The sequence below is a fragment of the Pinus tabuliformis genome, chromosome Q (genome assembly GCF_031772625.1).
Source record: "Pinus tabuliformis cultivar Carrire ecotype Pingquan chromosome Q, CPIR1, whole genome shotgun sequence".
In the NCBI taxonomy this organism is placed as follows: domain Eukaryota; kingdom Viridiplantae; phylum Streptophyta; class Pinopsida; order Pinales; family Pinaceae; genus Pinus; species Pinus tabuliformis.
Window position 1 is genome coordinate 1,197,300,441 of NC_142296.1, and position 19,397 is coordinate 1,197,319,837.

Consider the following 19,397-nt stretch of genomic DNA (forward strand, 5'->3'; position numbering starts at 1 on the left):
ATGTTGCAATCTACCCTGCTCACTCCCTAGGCCATGTAATAGTGCCAGCTACCTTGGACTCTCTGGCAACCCAGCTGTGAACAATGCCATGTAGATCGAAATGAACTAGTAGCCTACATCAATGATGTTCAACATGTTCAAATGAAATATTAGACATCTTGGATAACATGACACGACAACATCATCGCACCAACAATCACCTTCGAACTCTGGAAGCAAGGGTGGAACACATAGACTTCCACATGCAAGAACATGCAGACTACTTTGCTACTCCTCGTGTGTTTCCTCCCAACCTGCTTCCTTAATATGTTGACTCCTCTAGTTTAAGTTCAATTTTGTTTACATATGGCATGGATAATAGGCCAATTAGAGATAAAAGCTTGCACCGAGTGTCTCTGTTTACCTCCAAACCCTATTCTCAAAAAGTATGTTTAGAATGAGAGAGAAGGGCTTGTTGAGACGAATTTTGTACTCAATTTCTCTTTGATAATATAATGAAAGCTTGTTCAGTGACAAAAAAAAATGGATTTGATATTTGATATTAATAATAAATATCATTGTGTCATTATTTTAACATCAATATTGTCAATATAATTTTTACTATATTGATAGGCATAAATCCATGTAGGAAAGATAAAAAAAGCAATGTTTTGAAAATGTTCGCACAGAATTTAAAATCACATCTACAATGTACACTCTCATATAATATCATGTGACTATTATTAACACAATCACATTAATAAATGTGGTTGAAATGCGTGAATAAACATACATCAACCACATACACCGTCATAACCACGTTAATAATTAATTAATGATAATTAATAATTAGTTGAGTGCTCGACTCTCTCATTTAAGTATAACTATTATTAACACAATCACATGATAATTGTGGTTAAAATGAGTAGATAGACATATATCAACCAATTGACTCCGCCACGGCTCTCCGTCTGCCCTCCCACTGCCTTCCTCCACGACTATCCATCGCCATCGCCCGTACGGTGATCACGATGTTTCAGTTCAGCTATCTATTAAACAGCAAACATTAATTAAATCTTTTAATGTGCAGGGGACAGAATGTTCACTCGTTATTAAATCTTAGCCAAACAATTTCTTAAAAAACAAAAAATCTACAAGCCCACTTCCACTTATTGGCGTTGAAATATATACGCTTATTGGCGTAATTATGACCATGATCGTCGTGGTTCATTGTACGAAGACATTGCGCAGGAAGAACTTGAGATGACCACTATCACTGAAAAACATCATGCCATTCTCATCACAAAACAAGCTTGCAAATAATTCTCGGTTTACGAAGACGTTGCATAGGAAGACCTTGTAATGACCATTCCTTAACATGCCACGATATTGACATTGTACAAACAAAAATGACCCCCTTCCTTTTGTCGCTGGATTCAACTTTCATCCATGCGTTTGTTACGTCGCTTTCGTAGATGTCGTTTTGAAAGAAACACAGCAGTAAGGACGAATGAACCAACGACAAACCGAAAATGTTGTCCACGTCTCCAGCTTGCACGGAAATCATACTGGTTATATGTTGATTTACTTAGGTCATATGTCAATACCACCTTAATTTTGCAAGATTCTGATTTTTTAGCGAAATTTAGGTTATAATTGACTAGATTCAAGATTTTGGGTGTTTAAAAGTTTTTAATGGTGTTGAATCTATTTCCACCATAAAAAAAACTATTTCAACTTTCATATGGTTAAATTTTTAGAGAAAAAAATTGACCAGATTCTAGAAAAAATTTCAGAGCAAAATTGTCGCATGGTAAACAACGACATTGTAAATTCGATCACTGTCGAGCTTAAAAGCACATGATCCATCAAGTTTCATGATTGGAATCAGACACTATTAGCGCGCTCTTTGATAGACTATCATATATTTGAATTATGTTTCCTCTCTCAATGAGTGCCCTCAGTTGTCACTATAGTATTTTTATTATGTTTTGGCGTTGTCTATCGAGAAATTCACCTAGAAAGTTATTTTTACCAAAATTTGATTTTTTTTTTTCAAAAAACATGACCATAAGAGCATTTGAATCGTTTTTTTGATGCTGGAAATAGATCTAGTTTCATCAAAAATTTCTGAGCACCCAACATCCTAAAGTTTGATACTGTAACCAAGATTTCCCAAAATTTCTCCAGGGTTTTGTCAAAAATCATGCTAGAATTTCCACTATTTTTTGGGTGAATCTTGCCTCTTTATACTACTCTTTATATTTTCTCTTGTAACGAAAATTCTAATGAGTTAGATCCAACTCTTAGTTGAGATTTCCTAAAGAGTTCGTTTGGTTGTACGTTAATGTGAAAAATTATAACATGGACAAGTATTTGATGGAATTCATACATGCACTATATTATAGAGTAGTCTAAGGAGGCTACAAATTTTCCCGAAAAATAGTGAAAATTCTGGCATATTTTTTATTAAAATAGTGTTATAATGGCTAAAATTTAAGATTTTGGGTGCTGAAAGAGTTTTTGATGGTATTGAACCCATTTCCACCATGAAAAATACTATTCAAACACTCTTGTAATCAATTAAAAAAAAATCATCATGACAAAAAATAACTTTCCCAACAAATTTATGGTCTCAATAAACAGTGCACCACGTCATTCGTCGATTCTTTTAGCCTTCCATGTTTAAGGAAGAAAATCTGCATGCTCATTTAAGTCATCTCTCTCTTTAATTTCTATTGTGACTAACTTAACCATTAATTAAATAATTTTTAAGATACAACCGGCCGCGACAGACGGCAACAAATAAATCCTATGTTATTGGGCTTTAATTGAGTGGTCGCTGTATATGCCCACCGTTCGATTTTGCCAAAACCGAAATCGAACTGTGGGTATATACAACTGCGGCTCAATACAACTCGATAGCATAGGATTTATTTATTGCCGCAATAGACTCAATCTCAGTCACTACGGTGGTACTTGTTCTTCTCCCATCTAGAAGGTCAGAAATATGACCATTGGGTATACCACAACTGTGGCAACTTATTTTGGCAAGGGCTAACGAGCCTGCCATAGGGCATTAAATGTCCGCTCAGCTGCAAACTCGTTAGCCATATAACACGAGGTGGGGACGGAGTGTTGGGAAAGTCATATAACACAAGGTGGGGACGGAGTGTTGGGAAAGTCACCGCGCGCGCGTGTTAGATATGGCTAACGAGCTTGCAGCTGAGCGGGCATTTAATGCCCTATGGGAGGCTCGTTAGCCCTTGCCACTTATTTTTCTGGCAGCTTGGAAGTCATAAATGTCCTGCCAAATGTGCAAGGTGGACGGAAATTACATTATTGCATCGACGTCAAGTTCAGTGTTCCTGGAAAAATGGTTCAAAATAGAGTGTGAGGTCAATAAACCTACAATATATTTCCTAAACGGAACGACAGTTTGAATTCCGCTCAAAAGATAAAATTAAGTTGCGCCAAAATTGCGATAAAGTTCGATGAAATAACAATTCATTTCGTGAACAGAACGGAAGTTTAAGGCCACCGGAGGAAATCTTAACTATCAATAAAATAGTCAGTAATAAAAATTTTCTTCCACTCAATAACAACACTAAAGGCTATTAACTACGAGTGTGTAGGGCAGATCAGGGTTCAACTCATGCCGTTTGTATGATGACACAATTTTGCCACTGTAAATAAAGGGACAAATTTCCCATAGTCACGACGAGAGATTTGGTTTTTTTTTTCTCATACTTGTGACGTTTGCACTCTCGACCAAAGTATTGTCAATATCAATGATTGTTTTAACTGAATTTGCGCCAAAATTGCAATAGGATTTGCTACTCCAGTAGGGTGGGAGTCAAATATAATAGAAAATTTCAAAACTTACAAGTTGATGAAGAAATAATAGCAAATTATACATGGACTCAAAATGAACCGATTACACCATCACCTATTATCCATACTATATATACATTTCAAAGATAGCACAATGTACTAGATTTGTTGAATTTTTCTAACCGAGGGTAATTGGTGTAGGAGCATCTAAACACCTTAATGAAAAACCTAGAGAAAGAAGACACATGGACAACCACGCCAACCATGAACCAAATTTAGTTAGTAAACTAATTTCAGTTCAAAAATTAGCTAAAATTGAATGTATGCATAAAGAAATTGTTCTGGCATCAAGAAAAGGGGGAGAACAGGTGTGCGTGGAGGGGGCCAAGTGGCGGCAGAGGATGAGGACGGGGCAGGGGCCGACGCTTCCCCGACTCGTGCCCATAACTGAGGCTAAGTACTTATCATCAATTGTGCTTAAGGAGGCCACCGTCGCCCAGTTTGCCTTGATGTAGCTGCAGCCTGAGAGGGTCGATCGATGTCATTAGCATCATCAGCCCTGTCTGCTTTGATGGACCAGCATGAGGCGGCCGTAGAATAGTCGAGAGTGGATTCAATTTTGGGGAAACCAAAGACAGAATAGCCAGAAGTTATTTCAATCTCTGAATCGCAATTAGTTGTTCAGCCAGATGTACCTGTAATTACTGTTGAAACTATAAGACAGTAGAAGAAGTCAAAGACGAAGCTGTTCCGCATGAGGAGGATAATGCTTGTGAACACAATGGTCCAGCACGATTGCAGCCACATAAGAGTTATTCCGTTCATCCTGATAATGTGAATCTGGATGAGGGGTGGGAGATTATAGATGCATAAGAGATGCATTAGTTGTTTTGTTATGTTTCATTTTTGGATTAAAATGATTGTCCAGAAAGTCTATTCATATGTTGGAATGATATTGACAAGGTAACTTTGGATACTAATGGAGGTGAAGATGAGCTTGTTAGGCAAGTCAGATTGTGAGAAGCGTTTCTGAAAGGGTTCGTGGGCCCATAACCCACAAGCCTCAAGAGTGATTTTATTAGGGAAATGGGATTTTGGTTCACCCCAAAATCTCGTCCCCATCAAGTGGTATCAGAGCGGGAAAAGATTTCCTGCGAAAAGGAGTTTTTGCATGCGAAGAAAGAAGAGGTACAGTTTGCCAAAGATTTGTAAGCTTGTAATTTTTTAATCTATTTTGTGAAGGTGAGAATATTGCAGCAAACCTGGAGCAGGAGTGCTCAATGGGTTCGAGAGGAGAGAACCAAAGAGATGCCAAAAGACTAAGCTCAAGAGAGAAGCTTGGTAAGGCATCTGGTAGCAGGGAGGACTTGCTATTGTAGAGGTTTGATTGCAGCTCACAAAAGACCATGAACGCAGTTCCACTGACGAAGTTAAATAGTGGGTAGAATTGCTATAATTGCTAAGGAAACACATATGACTAGGAGGTCATAAATTTTGTACCTCGGGAGTCTGATGCAGGGGCATCCAAACACCTTAATGAAAAACCTAGAGAGAGAAGACACATGGACAACCAGGGCAACCATGAACCGAATTCAATTAGTAAACTAATTTCAGTTCAAAAATCTGTTAAAACTGAATGTATGCATAAAGAATTTGTTCGGGCATCAAGAAAAGGGGGAGAATAGGTGCGTGTGGAGAGGGCCGAGTGGCGGCAGAGGATGAGGACGAGGCAAGGGCCAAGGCTTCCCCAACTCATACCCATCACTCAGGTTGAGTACCTTTCATCAATTGTGCTTAAGGAGGCCATCGCCGCCCAATCTGCCTTGATGGAGCTGCGGCCTGAGAAGGCCATAGAAAGATCAGCGTCGTAGCATCATCAGCCCTGTCTGCTTTAACGGACCAGCATGAGGTGGCCGTAGAACAGTCGAGAGTGGATTCAATTTTGGGGAAACCAAACACAGAACAACCAGAAATTATTTCAATCTCTGAATCGCAAGTAGCTGTTCAGCCAGATGTACCTGTAATTACTGCTAAAACTATAAGACAGTAGAAGAAGTCAAAGACAAAGCTATTCTGCATGAGGAGGATAATGCTTGTGAACACAAAGGTCCAGTGCGATTGCAACTACATAAGAGTTATTCTGTTCATCCTGATAATGTGAATCTAGATGAGGGGTGGGAGATTATAGATGCAAAAGAGATGCATTAGTTGTTTTGTTATGCTGCGTTTTTGGATTAAAACGACTGTCCAGAAAGTCTATTCATATGCTGGAATGATATTGACAAGGTAACTTTGGATACTAATGGAGGTGAAGATGAGCCCGTTAGGCAAGTGAAATTGTGAGAAGCGTTTCTGAAAGGCTTTGTGGGCCCATAACCCACAGCCCTCAAGAGCGATTTTATTGGGGAAATGGGATTTGGGTTCACCTCGAAATCTTGTCCCCATCAGTAACATATTATGTCAACAACGTTTTAATAGTCACCTAATATAATATTATATTCCTTGCACATTTTCATGGATTTATAAATATAAATATTCTAAGAATTATATTAGAAATATTGATGTTAAAATAATAATACAATAGTATTTTGATTAAGATCTTTTTCATGTGATTTTTTGAAAGATCTTAATCATTATATCATGAATTATATAAGCATCTAAAAGATCTTAATTATTATATCATGAATCATATAAGCATGTATTTATTATTAATAAAAAATATCAAATTTAAAATATTAAAATATAAATTAATAAATTTAAAATATAATATTTTATTTTAATATATTCAAAATTTAATTTCATAATATCTCAGGTATAAATATTACTATTTATGTAAATTTTTTATAAATATTATTTTATTGTTATTATTAAATATTTTAGATATTATTTATTATTTTTTTCTAATATTATTTTAATAGTAATTGAATTTTTAAATATTTAATATTTAATCTTTAATTTTGTTTAATATTTATATCTAAATATTATTTTAAAATCTATTGTAATAACATTGTTTTTTTATTAAATACAATTACGTTGTAATATATCATATTAATATTGTATTTAATTTCGAATTTAATTATTTAATTATCAATGATTAATTATATCCATCTTAATTCTCAATCTATCAAGTTGCAAGAGGGATCAAGTCTTTTGAGGTGCAAATTTTTCCTCAAGTTTTGCACTCATAAAAGAGATTGGCACCTCGAGAGGTTTGATCCCTCTATGCCTTGGATAGATTCAGGGTTAAGATGGATCTGGGCTGGTTATAATTAAAGTAAGAAAGGTCACCATTACGACATGATATGTTCCAAACTTCAATCTTCATATTGTTATTTCATAGTTCAAGCATTATTATAGTTATTATGTAATTAAAGTGCACAATATGTTACAAAAATTTTTGTAGAAAAGACATGGTGGATAGATTAGACACAAAAATAATTTGTCTATTGCAATCAAAGCCAAATTACAAGCAACATAAATAGTGCTCATGCGATTCAATTCCAAACAAGGAGAATATTGCTGAGAAAATATCTCAACAAAAATCCAACAACCAACAACAAAATCCTACCTATTTACTAATGTAGGCATTATTCCAAGTCGTGACAAACTATAGTTTACATGTTACATTTGTCTGACTGGTCTTCCTCGACACTTATCCTCACTCTGAAGTCTCTAGGACAATGCTCTTTTCAACACCACAATATTTGAGCCTCCCATTCAACTCATTTAAGACATAACCATCTCTAACCATCTTTGATGAACTTTGTATAATTGACGCTTCTCGATCTCCCTAAGTACAATCTCCATACTAGATTGTATCAAACAATCAATTATGCAACCGAGTTTTCTACACACATGGATCTCATAGCATAACTTGTACCTAATGCTCTTGAAGCTCGAAGCACAACAAGATCCATTAGCGAATAACAAATTCACACAATCAAATTAGCGATATGCTCCCTCGGCATCGAAGAACGAAGAAAATGCCTAATTTAATTATATTATTATGTTAATTTAACTGGTTGTGCACTTTTATAAACTCACATAAAAACACACTTAAAAAACAATCAAACATTGAAATGCAACAAAGCACTAAACCGGACAAAGAAAAAACCAATGGACATTCTTTGATATCATAATTTATGGTGCCCTCTAATCAATATTTACAGAGCTAGATAGAAAATGGCTCTAATTGTGAAAATTTAATCACGAGAAATGCATCTTCATAACATATCACGAACAACAATCCAATTGGTGTTGGACTCTTCTTCAGGGCGTTGTGATCTCGACTCAGTTCAGCTATAGCCTCCATTGCTTTCACATTATGAAATAATCAGAGGTCGATATTCCCGCAATCTCCTTTTCATCTGTTAACAGAATGTCGATGCTTGACCTCTTTGCACTTTACCCATTATTAACCAAAATCTAAATTCTTAAAAAAAATTATGATTGTAAGTGTCAAATAAATAAACATAAAAGCTTAACCTTTTTTTTCAGAAAGAAAAGCAATATATTATATTGAGGCAATATATACATCATGTTCTGTGAGAACAGAAGGAGGAATGGATCTTCAGAAAAGAGACCACATCTGAGAACAGATATAAGAAGACAAATAGCTGAGAGGCATACAAAATAAAAACATGGAGCACCACATAGGATCAAAGGATGAATACCATTAGCACCAACATTGTCATAATGTGCTACAGATATGGCAAAAGACAAAAAGAAACCACAAATACAAAGAGGGGATCCCATAGCATCCGGATGGAAGCCCCCTAAAGCAGGCAGAGCTCAATCTAGGGCTCAAAAATGAAACTTAAGCGCCAGACAAACTGCAGCCTTCGACCTATCTTCGGATGGAAAAATAGAGTGTTGAGAAAGTAAACAGAACATATTTGAAGGAACTGTATGAATCTTCAAAGATTTTTGAATTCCTCCACTTCCAAAGACACCATATTGTGATGGGAAGGATTGGGCGCTTGGAAGCTTCTTGTCTTCCCCACCAGGCAAACGCTGCATTAATAGAAATGAAATTGAGGTGAGGAAAATAAAAATAAGAAGCTAATTCATACCAGATTTGTTAGGAGACCGTGCATTTGAAGAACAAATGATAGTTTGTTTCCTCCTCCGCTTTGCATAACACGCATCTGCTGGGACCGTGCCAAGACCGCTTCCTCAAATTTTCCCAAGTTAGATTCTTATTGTAAAAGACTAACCAAGAGAAGATAATCACTTTGAGGGGATTGAAAGACTTCTTCCCGTAAGAAAACGACGAGCCACTTTCTTAATATGTGTATCCCTTAACGAACATTCTTAGCATGTGTATCCCTTTCTTATTATTTTATAAAAAAAATATATATATATATATATATATATATATATATATATTTTTTTTTTTTTATAGATAATTTTTAATCAATTTTAAAAATATAAAACTATTTTAATAAAATTTCTAAAATAATCATAATATTAATAACAATTAAATCTTAATAACAACCCATTATTAAATAATATTTTTAATATTATTTTTAATTACTACTTTTCCATAAATCAATATTGAATATTAATAATTATTTAAATCTTAATAATTAAAAACAAATTAATTGATTCTACCACTGACTACCGTGAATGAGCAAACAAATCGTGTGTGATAAATATATTTTTTTAAAGTAATTTCAATGCTTTAATCATTTGCTGTACATTTATTCCATTGCATAGGTTGGCATCAGCCCGGTGCTATAGCTGTGTACGTTGAATTTAATTCTATTCCTCGAGCTGTCGGCTAGACGGCGCTGAGACAACGGATGTCAGACGTAACACAAGTTTCTGGTTCCAAAAATTTTCCGACATAAATAATTCCGATAATGAATATTAATATTCGTCTCTATAAACGGAGACGGAAAAGTGAGTCCAAATAACCACGTAAGAATGTTAAGTGAATTTGCAATCGAGATAAGGTATGCCATCTCGCATGCCTAAGACTATGGTAATTCTCCTCCATCTCAGGGTAGGTCATGTGACTTTCAAGATGCGAATAACAAGTTCCAAAGTCATGGCATATTCATGGTTATATAGAGTTACGAGTATGTGTGTTTTAAGAGGTTACAAGTTATTCATAATTATATAAGAGTCTGTCTCTGTTTTTATAGTCACGAATATGTGTAAGAGATTATAAGTTTAAATGAAAAAAACAAAAAACTATGTTCATATTTTCAAATCCATAAGTAATTTGTATAAGAAAAATTATGAATATTTTCAAATTCATAAATTTGTATAATAATATTTTATATTATAAAAGTTAATTAATTTCTAGGTTAGTTAGCTGTTTGTATAATAGAAATTAATGAGATAGTTAAATTGAAAAGGAAGTTTTTAATATGATTTTTTAGATTTTGGGGAAATTTTTTTGAGATGAAATCTTGATTTGTGTTATTTAAATTGGTTTTCTATTGCATATATGGATGCAATGCCTTGAAAACCGTGGGGTACTTCAATTATGCAAGGGTTACTTATCAAACTTGTGATTTCAATCAATTTTTGCAAAATTTTAGAAAAATTAAACTGTAAAGGATATTGTGTATTGGTGGAATCACAATAGACACTCTTGGCTATCTCCTCCATATAACACAGATTTGCAAATCAATTAGACAACATGTTTGTCAATATAGATGAACAGCCGATTCTAAACTAAAATCTTCAATCTATTATAGATTTAGAGGTCATTCGAAAATAAAATTGGATACATACTGCCAGTCTCGTGAGTAACATTGGCGAAGAAAGCAACAATTTCTCTCTTGTTGTCATCGGATGTTCCGGTCGTGCCAAGTTCCTTCTAGTGGTCTTTTGTAGCTTAGCTAAGTATACATTATCAATCTTTAGCTTCTACTCCTGAAGATTATTTAGATGAGTTTTTAGCCTCTCAATTCCCTGTCCTCTGATTGACAGGTCATCCATTGCTTTGATTAGTTCTTCTGAAGAATCTGTGGATTGTGCCTCCACAATGATGGTTTCTAAAGTGGATGCCCCTGCTACTGATGTAGATGAAATTGGAACTGTTGTCAGTGAATTGATGCCAACTGTGTGGATTTTTCTCTTTCGTTTAACAATTTCTCCATCTCAACCTCCATTACTTTGATTTGTCCACTTTGTTCAATAATGATTCTGAACATGTCTTCCTTTTTGTTCTCTAATTCTCCAACTTCCTTAGTCAGTGGGTCTTCTATGGAGGGAAGCTTGAGTTGCTTCTTGAGCATTGCAATGTCAACATTTTTCCTTCTGATAATATCCTCCACAGCTTTAACGTTCCTTGGATCATATCCCCATTTAATTACTAGATCCTCTAAATATTTGATTTTTGTGTCTTTAGTCAGACAAATTTTTTTCTCTAATTTAAGCAAGGGCTGGATGTTATTGACTGAAGCTTGCAGCGTTGAGGTTGCCATTGCTGAAGTTGTGAAAGTTAAGTACAAAATCTCCCATGTTTGCTTATGCAGATCTATTTGATCAATTGGATGAATTTTCTCATCATCAAAGGAAAAAATTGATTTTTTGTAGTCTTATGGAGTTTTTGGGAAAGGGACCACAACCTATAGGAAGGATATCTGCATTTTCCCTTTCTCCGCGTCAACGATAGAGAGTAGCCTATGTTGTAAAGAGGTTGTCTACTTCCAAAACTAAGTATATGTTGTAGCTTTTAGCAGTTTGTTTTTCTTCTTGATCTCTTTGTACGTAACAAATATGTTTGGTTCAGCTTGGTCACGAACTAAATCCCCTGACTGAGAGGTGTCTAATGGCTTTTGGGAGGCCGAAGAGGATGGAGATCCTATAAAAATATCTTCATCCCTCCTTGAAGCATGAGGGTCTGTCAAAATAATAATGGACTATGTATTTTCTTCTTGAAAATCTTGCTCTGTTGGATTGGTTCTTTGCCTCTTCTTATAGATCTAAAATTATTTCTCTCGAATTTCTATGATTGTGGGGGAAGAATCTTCCCTTGGCCTGTTGTCCTACTTCTTCTATGGTGTAGGAGTTTGTGATGTAGTTGTTGATATTACCTACTATTATGCCTCCTCCAAAGTGTTTTCTAGCCATTGATCCTGGTTCATGTATTTCTCAATCTCTGGCCTAGGAGTGTGAATGTATGGAGTGGTATTTTTTTCTCTCTTAGCTTTGAAATCAGTGCCAAGGGGTCATATGACTAGGTGAAGTTGGGTTTGAAGTTCATTTTCTTTAGGAGGATGCTTGCCTCTTTAGTTTCTACCCTGGTATTGTAGATGAAAGGGCCCACCTGTGGTTTAATCTTAAATTGTGATTTATTCTTTGCTACCACAAAATGTTACTCGTCATGCTAATCATTTGTCTTATGTATTCTAATGAGAAAATTGTCATTGGGACAAACTTTGGCAACCTGTAAGGTGGAAATTCACACCCACGGAGCCTAATTTATGTGTAGTTCTGGTAGAGGTACCAGTCACTTGTTTTGGTCTGTTCACTGAGATGAAGAAAGATCTTGATTTCAGTCCTGTCCTTGGCTCCACATCATTGTTTACTAAGAAAGATAATTTATATAAGAATTGATCAACATATTCACTGAAGGTGAATTCATTGGAGTGCTTCCTCACCAAGGATGTCCAATGAATTAATGATTGAGCATTTCCTTGCTTATCCAATTTTTGTAAGGGAAACTGAAATATGTTTGCCTAGTGGTATAAAAATAGATAAACCAGGACTTAAGCATATTTAAATGTTCCCTCTATAGAAAATTTTAGGAACTCCTCATGAATTACATTTGCTAAATACTCATTATAGTTGAAGATGGAGGGTTTTTCACCTGTTGTAAATATTGACAAAAAACCAATGATGGCCTTACCAACCCACTGATCAGATTGATAGCCAAGTAAACATGAAACAATTGAGATAATTTGTTTGGTCATATCTGGGAACATAGAGGATGAATAGGGGGGATTTCTCTTGGGTAATTGGGCATCCTCGAGGAGAAATGTTTCAAATATCTTAGCTCTATATGGGAAGGTGAGTTTCTTGTAGAATTCCATGAGGGAATCTACTATAAAAGGTTTCAGAGGGGCAAAGTTTTTCACTTGGAGCATTTGGGACATGGATTGACATGTGATTGTGAAAAGGATGTCATTATTTTGGGCCAAAATTTCCCTCTGACTAGGAATATATCAGAATTGACACCATGAAACCAACTCAGAGAAATGATAGGTTTGAGGGAAAATGAAGTGGGGTAGGGAGGATTCCCACAGACCCAATTCATTGTTGAGGTTTATGAATTTTTGCTTTAACCAATTGTGAAGTTGATAAATGTCAGACTTACAACTCATTTCAATGATCTTATACTCTTGGTCTACTAGGGGTTGATGGTCCAAATCAATGACAAGGGGTGCAATAGTTTTTTTCTGTAACCTTTTTTTTTACTTTAGGATCCATACTCGATAGAAAAGAACTGTAAATTTGGAATTTACCTGGGAATAAATTGGTCGAACACTGGTGGCTCAATGTACAGAGGTAATTCATTTGCAGCCGGGTCATAGTGGCAGTCTGGTTCGATGACTGGACACTGTAATAAGATCTATCTATTGACCGGGTACAGGAAATAGCTCTAATTACTATGGTATTAAAAGGGTAAAAGGAGGGCGCCAGAATGAGTTTTAGTTTATTTTATAGGCAAAAATGGCCTACTGTTGCGATTTGGTCGTTAAACGGGAGTGGGTCTATTATCATGGGAATAGGTATGTATGGAATAGTTAGATAATGGGTACACCAGGGGTGAGTTGACGTGGAGGGGGGAAAGGATGTGACCGTAAAGGGAAATGAGTGAATGGGGGGGCTCTATGTGGCAATATGGTATAGTAGTGAGGTGGGGACAGGAGTTGCCACTTGGCAGAAGGGGAGTGGAGCAGGAGCACAAGAGTCAACGGTCACAACAGGCGTGAATAAGGAAAGTGGATTTCATAGGGGTGTGTAAATGGTTTTCAATGGGGGTGGGGAGGGGACAGGGTCCGAAATGCGCTAGGGTGTGACACATAGAAAAATGGTTTGCGGTGAAATAATGTTTCGGACCCTCCCCCCTTGGTTAATCGTTGGAGGGCCAGGGGGGGGGGGGTTCGAACTCATCACCCGCTATTGATCTGGGTGGGTGAGATCGTGGCCTTCCTTCGCTGCACATTATTTATTACTAAATGACAAAGTCATCGTATCAAGCATAAATTTATTAATGATGCCCAATTGTGATTTAACAATGTGATTTGACTTAAAAAAAAATGAATTAACACTAATTTTGAGCGCAATTAAACTGTGCGCTACAATACTTAACCTTTATTTAACTATTTTAACCACGATTAAACTGTGTTTAAACATTAAACTTAACAAACTTTATTTACCAAGTATAATAATGCTTAAATGGTGTGATTAAACCAATTAATCCTACTTATCTAACTTTAAAGTTGCATTTGAACTTGGTTCACATCATGTTAAAGGTATTTCTCGTGCATTATTTTTTTTTTTGAAATGCAATGGGATTTAAATTTTCTCACTTGTGTATTTTCATATTTTTTTTTTCTTTTTTTTCATATTTTTTCATATATATATTTTGTATCCCCTTTTTTCTTTTACTTTTCTTTTCTATTTTTCTTTTTCCTTGGAAATAATTTGCAGGATGAAACATTATTTACAATATGTCGTTTAAAACTCAATATATAATCATTAATTTATCCTATAAATTATAGGATCCTGACAACTGGGATTTATTCCATGTGTCTACTACACCAGTGATTTCTACAAATCATTAAAATATTTATCCTATTGTTGTTAACTTTGATCGTGTACATGAGGGTGATTTTTCATAATCACAGTATGATAATGTTGAATCTCTTGTTCTTGATCTCTTCTATCTGTCTCTTTAATAGGTGAAGAAGAAGACCTTACTTCTCGATGAATTCAAGATGGTTCTCTCATTGATTCATCTTCACTTTTAATCCAAGAAGAAATTTATGTGTTAGATACCAAACCTGATGAAATTGGTGGCCTCAACAATTTCCATTCTATTGAAAACATATTCGCTTACACCTATGATGATTCTCATTTGCATCCATCTGTTGATCCAACAAAGCGAATGGAATTTAATGATTCAACTTTAGAAGTCTTGGGGGCTCATCAGGAAGTTGAGGCACTTCAGCTTTCGCTAATTTTTATGTTAGGTTCTCACGATCTTGATGAGTCCCTTGAACTAAGAAAAGATAGGGTTTTCATGCCCCACTCTCCTCTTAGCATCATCTTGCTGGATGCGAGATCATCTTGGAAAGCCTTTGTTTCGAGCAGTGTTTCTCTGAGTACAATTTTCCATCCTCTCTCAATTGATATGCATCAACCTTTGTGCCTTGATTTGTTTATTGAAGAGAGTAGGTTGGTCATTGTCTCAAATCTTTTTGAATGTTTTCCAACCAGTGAAAATTGTGATAAGATACAAGTAGATGATGTCTTACAGTCCACTCACCTGACTTCTGTCTTTCATGAGACTCTTTCGATTCATTCATCTCCTTCTTGGAAATCTGGAGAATTTAATCTTTTGAAATGTCAACTTGTCAGTGTTCATACATCTCATCAAATGAACATTATTTTCACTGAGGGTTTTCCTCTCACATCTTATGATAAGCATATGCATTCATCTATTGATCTCACGAAACCATCGATGTTTGATGACTTATCGGTTTAAAGTTAAGAATTTTGACAGGATGGTGAGGCACCTCAACTCTTGATGATGATTATGTCAAGTCCACACACCCTCAACGAAATCCATCGACAAATTCAAACTAGGGTTTCCAAAATTAGGGTTTCTGTGCTTGAATCTTGTGGTATCTCAATTGCACCTCACGAACGACCATGTTTTCAAAGTCATCAAGCTGATCATCCTAAATATCATGATAGGATTGCTGAATGGCTTGAAGAATCTTATCTGGAAAATTCCTTTGCAACTAGGCGATATCTTTCTTCACTTGCATTAAATTTAGTGTTAAGCATGGATGAATGTGTCTCATGGATGGATGATCATGAATTTCACATTTATAATTCTATTTACCATGACAACATTGCAAATTCTCTTGAAAAGCACTTTTTGACATGTTTTCATGTAAGTAGACATGACCTTCTTGCTATCGTGCATGTTTCACAGGTGAACATTTTGGTTTTTGCATGACTCTTTATGCTGGTTCTAATTGTTGACGTATTTTTCTTTGTAGGTCGGGAGCTGCTATGATGGATGCATTGGAAGTTTGATTTCACATGACCCTACCTCTTCTTTGGTTAAATTAGAGTTTAGCCTATTTAGGTTTTAGGTTTTTCTTATTATGGTTTGTTTGTCATTAGAGTTTTCTTTTATGGCTAAGGTTTAGGTATGCTTTGTCATGTTTCGTTATCATAGGAAGTTAATTTGTTGCATGACACTAGGAATTTAAGCATGCATTCATATTTTGTGTTGCATTCTTTGCATAAGCATGGCGTGGAACTCTTAGTTGTAGTTATCTTATTCTTTCTTGCATAGGCATTGCACTGCACTGCATTATTTTCTTGCATCGCATCATTGCCTTGCTTGCTGCATTACATCATGGATTTGTCTTCTTGCATAGAATACAGTGGGTGTTGACCTAGCCTTGCATTATTCTCTATGTTGCATGCCATTGCATGAGCCTTCAAAAAATTAGAGCCCTTCGAGCCTTTCGTTCTATGATTAGCTTTCTTACACCTGTTTGCACATGCTCAAACCTTACAAGCATTTCTTTAGCTCTTTTCACATGATGAAACCCTAGAAGATCTCCCCGTCACCTTGCCTTAATGTTGAAACCCTAACCCTTAGAGTTGTGTGTGGTTGTAATGGTTGCTCTGAAAGGCAACCTCTCATAGAACTAGTAATCGAAATTACGTCCAAAACATGTATCGCATCGGTCTATCTCATTAACATGGAAAATATGAGAAGGTACTCATGGGTAACCCTAATTAGTTCAAATGAGCTATATTTATAACTTGAATTCTGTTTCCAGCTTGGTCCTGGATATTTCCTGGAATGTGTTCATTATTCCCTTGTCGATTGGAGATGTGACGTGTAAACAAGCCATGAGAGAAAACCTAAATCAGAATATTTTTCAGCTTCTGTCAAAACAAGAAACAACCTCTCTTGCTTGTAAAATAAGCCAGGATCCCTCATCCTCCTTGGCATAATAAACACCCATTAATAAGTGCTAATTTTCACATGAAAGAAAATTAAGTTAAATAAAGGGTAAAGGATTGAGAAAGGCTTCCTACAGAGAGAGGTGATGAAACGTCTCCACCGGGGTACAGATTAGGCTCACTGGAAGCAAAGTGACATTTGTGATTTTTTGAAGTGACTCCACTCGGGTACTATCTAGGCCTGCGGGCAGTGGAGAAACACCATAAACCTATTTTAAAATTATGAATACAGTAAGCCCTGCACCTTTTTCTCTGCATCGTTATTAACTACTAGTGTTTGTGAAATTCTGATGTTGTTCTTAATGACTATCAGGACCTAGCTGAGACACAGGGGAAGGGCATGCTTGGAAAAGGTCAAACAACCCTAGGAGTATACATAGTCCTTGGTTCAATACCTCCTTGCCATGTCCAAAAGACTCAATCTGCTGTAAGGACACAACCAGAGATGCTGGATTCTACCAATAGCTCACAATTGTTGTAGCTGCTACTACAATGCCTAAACTTTTGGACATATTCAAATTTGAAGTTCCCCTCCACTGCCCTCAGGCCTTAAAGGTTGTGATCATGCTCCAAATTGGTCAATTTCCTAATTCCTCAATTATCCTCAAACCATATTGCTACTTATGCCCACATAATTCATATTTCTCAAATCCTATGCATTTCAACATCTCATTTAAAGTATCATGGTTTCATCACCATCCCCATAAAATTGCGATATTCTTTTCCATTGCGAGTCCTATGTTTCATGGGATATATTACAAAATATTTGCAAGTGTTTTGTGTTTTTAATCATGCCACATCTGGTCTTTATAGGTGTGAGCGCATTAGGATAATTATCATTTTCTTAAACCTTGTCCAAACCCTAATCTACTTGCACCTTCATTGAAGGATTAAGTCATGATTGGATTGATAATCCTCTCTGGATGTGCATTATCTTCCTCGCAACCCATCAACTTTTAAGCTTATTGTAAATTGTCTCGGTCACATCATCATACCTTTGCATATTCATGTGCACAAGTGTTTAATTTTTTCAAGAGGAAATCTCTGCGTGAAAGACTAGGTTGCTAAAGTTTTATATTCTGCTTGGCATGATTATGCTTTCAAGAAAACATTTGAATACTTGAACTAGTTTTGTTTGCAAAGTCACCTAAAGGCATGTACTATAATTATTTCCAGGCCCAGTTTAATTAAGGATAATCAAATTATGTCTTCCAAGGCCTTTGCTATTTTTTGTATGTTTAAGGCTTGCTCTTTAATTTGAAAATAGACAAAGCATTAGATTCCAATTCCTTAAAGTCATTTAAAAGAATCATTAATTATATTCATATGAGAATTACCTTATAAGTTCTTAACCTCTTGCAATTGGACATTGTAGGTCCTTTTGATCACCATAGGTTTGGGCTTTCATGGAACGAATCATAAGATGAGAGGGAAGCAGGGCACTAAGAAGGGTAGCATTTAGTAAGCCCGCTAAGGAAAAGGGAATATGTTATCTTTCTATGGGAAAAGACATGTTATCAATCGCTGGTGGTTTGGGAGAACAAAACACAAAGTATCACTAAAAGGCACAACGATATTCTGTATACTTGGGTGTCAATGTTGAAACTGAGATGCACATTTCAAGAATAATAACTCGGATTGCACTGGTAGTTGTACACAAGAAAATATACCAGAAGGGAGATCTCAATGCATTTCCAAGAAATATGTGCCAAGGGAAAGGTGTTATTATTGGAAGTATTAAAAGACGTTGTTGATTTAACTATGCGACGAGGAAAACTGATTGAGGACTACGAAACTATCAAAATAGTGTTAGAAGCATTGAGACCATGTTTTGTTAACCTATTGACAACATGTTGAACACATGTCAAATGCATCAAACAAGCCAGGCATCAAAGATCAAAGTTCTGCAACCATGTATATGCAACGTGCTAGACAAAATCACGTTGTGCATAAAACCATGCTTCAGTGATGAAGCACAAAGTGTTGAAAAATGCACGAGTTGTTGAGCGTATAAGAAACAACACGATGAGCTGAAAAATAACTCAAGGAACCTATCACTTATGAGGCTATCCTGTGGGTCGCATTATTTTGGTGTTTGCATACAAAGGAGTGATACATTAAATAATCGTAAGACAACAAATGGTAGAGATCAAGCGATTGTTAGCACAATTGAGAGGAGGATATATACGTAATGGCATGAGTAATAGGTCCAATTCTAGATCCCTTTTAGCAGCATTTCAGAGGACATAACCGATACCATAGATTGAGATCTTTGGCATCGAGGCATGTCGATTCTGAACAGGAAATGACCATGATACTATTGTTGGGCATATAATTAAAAG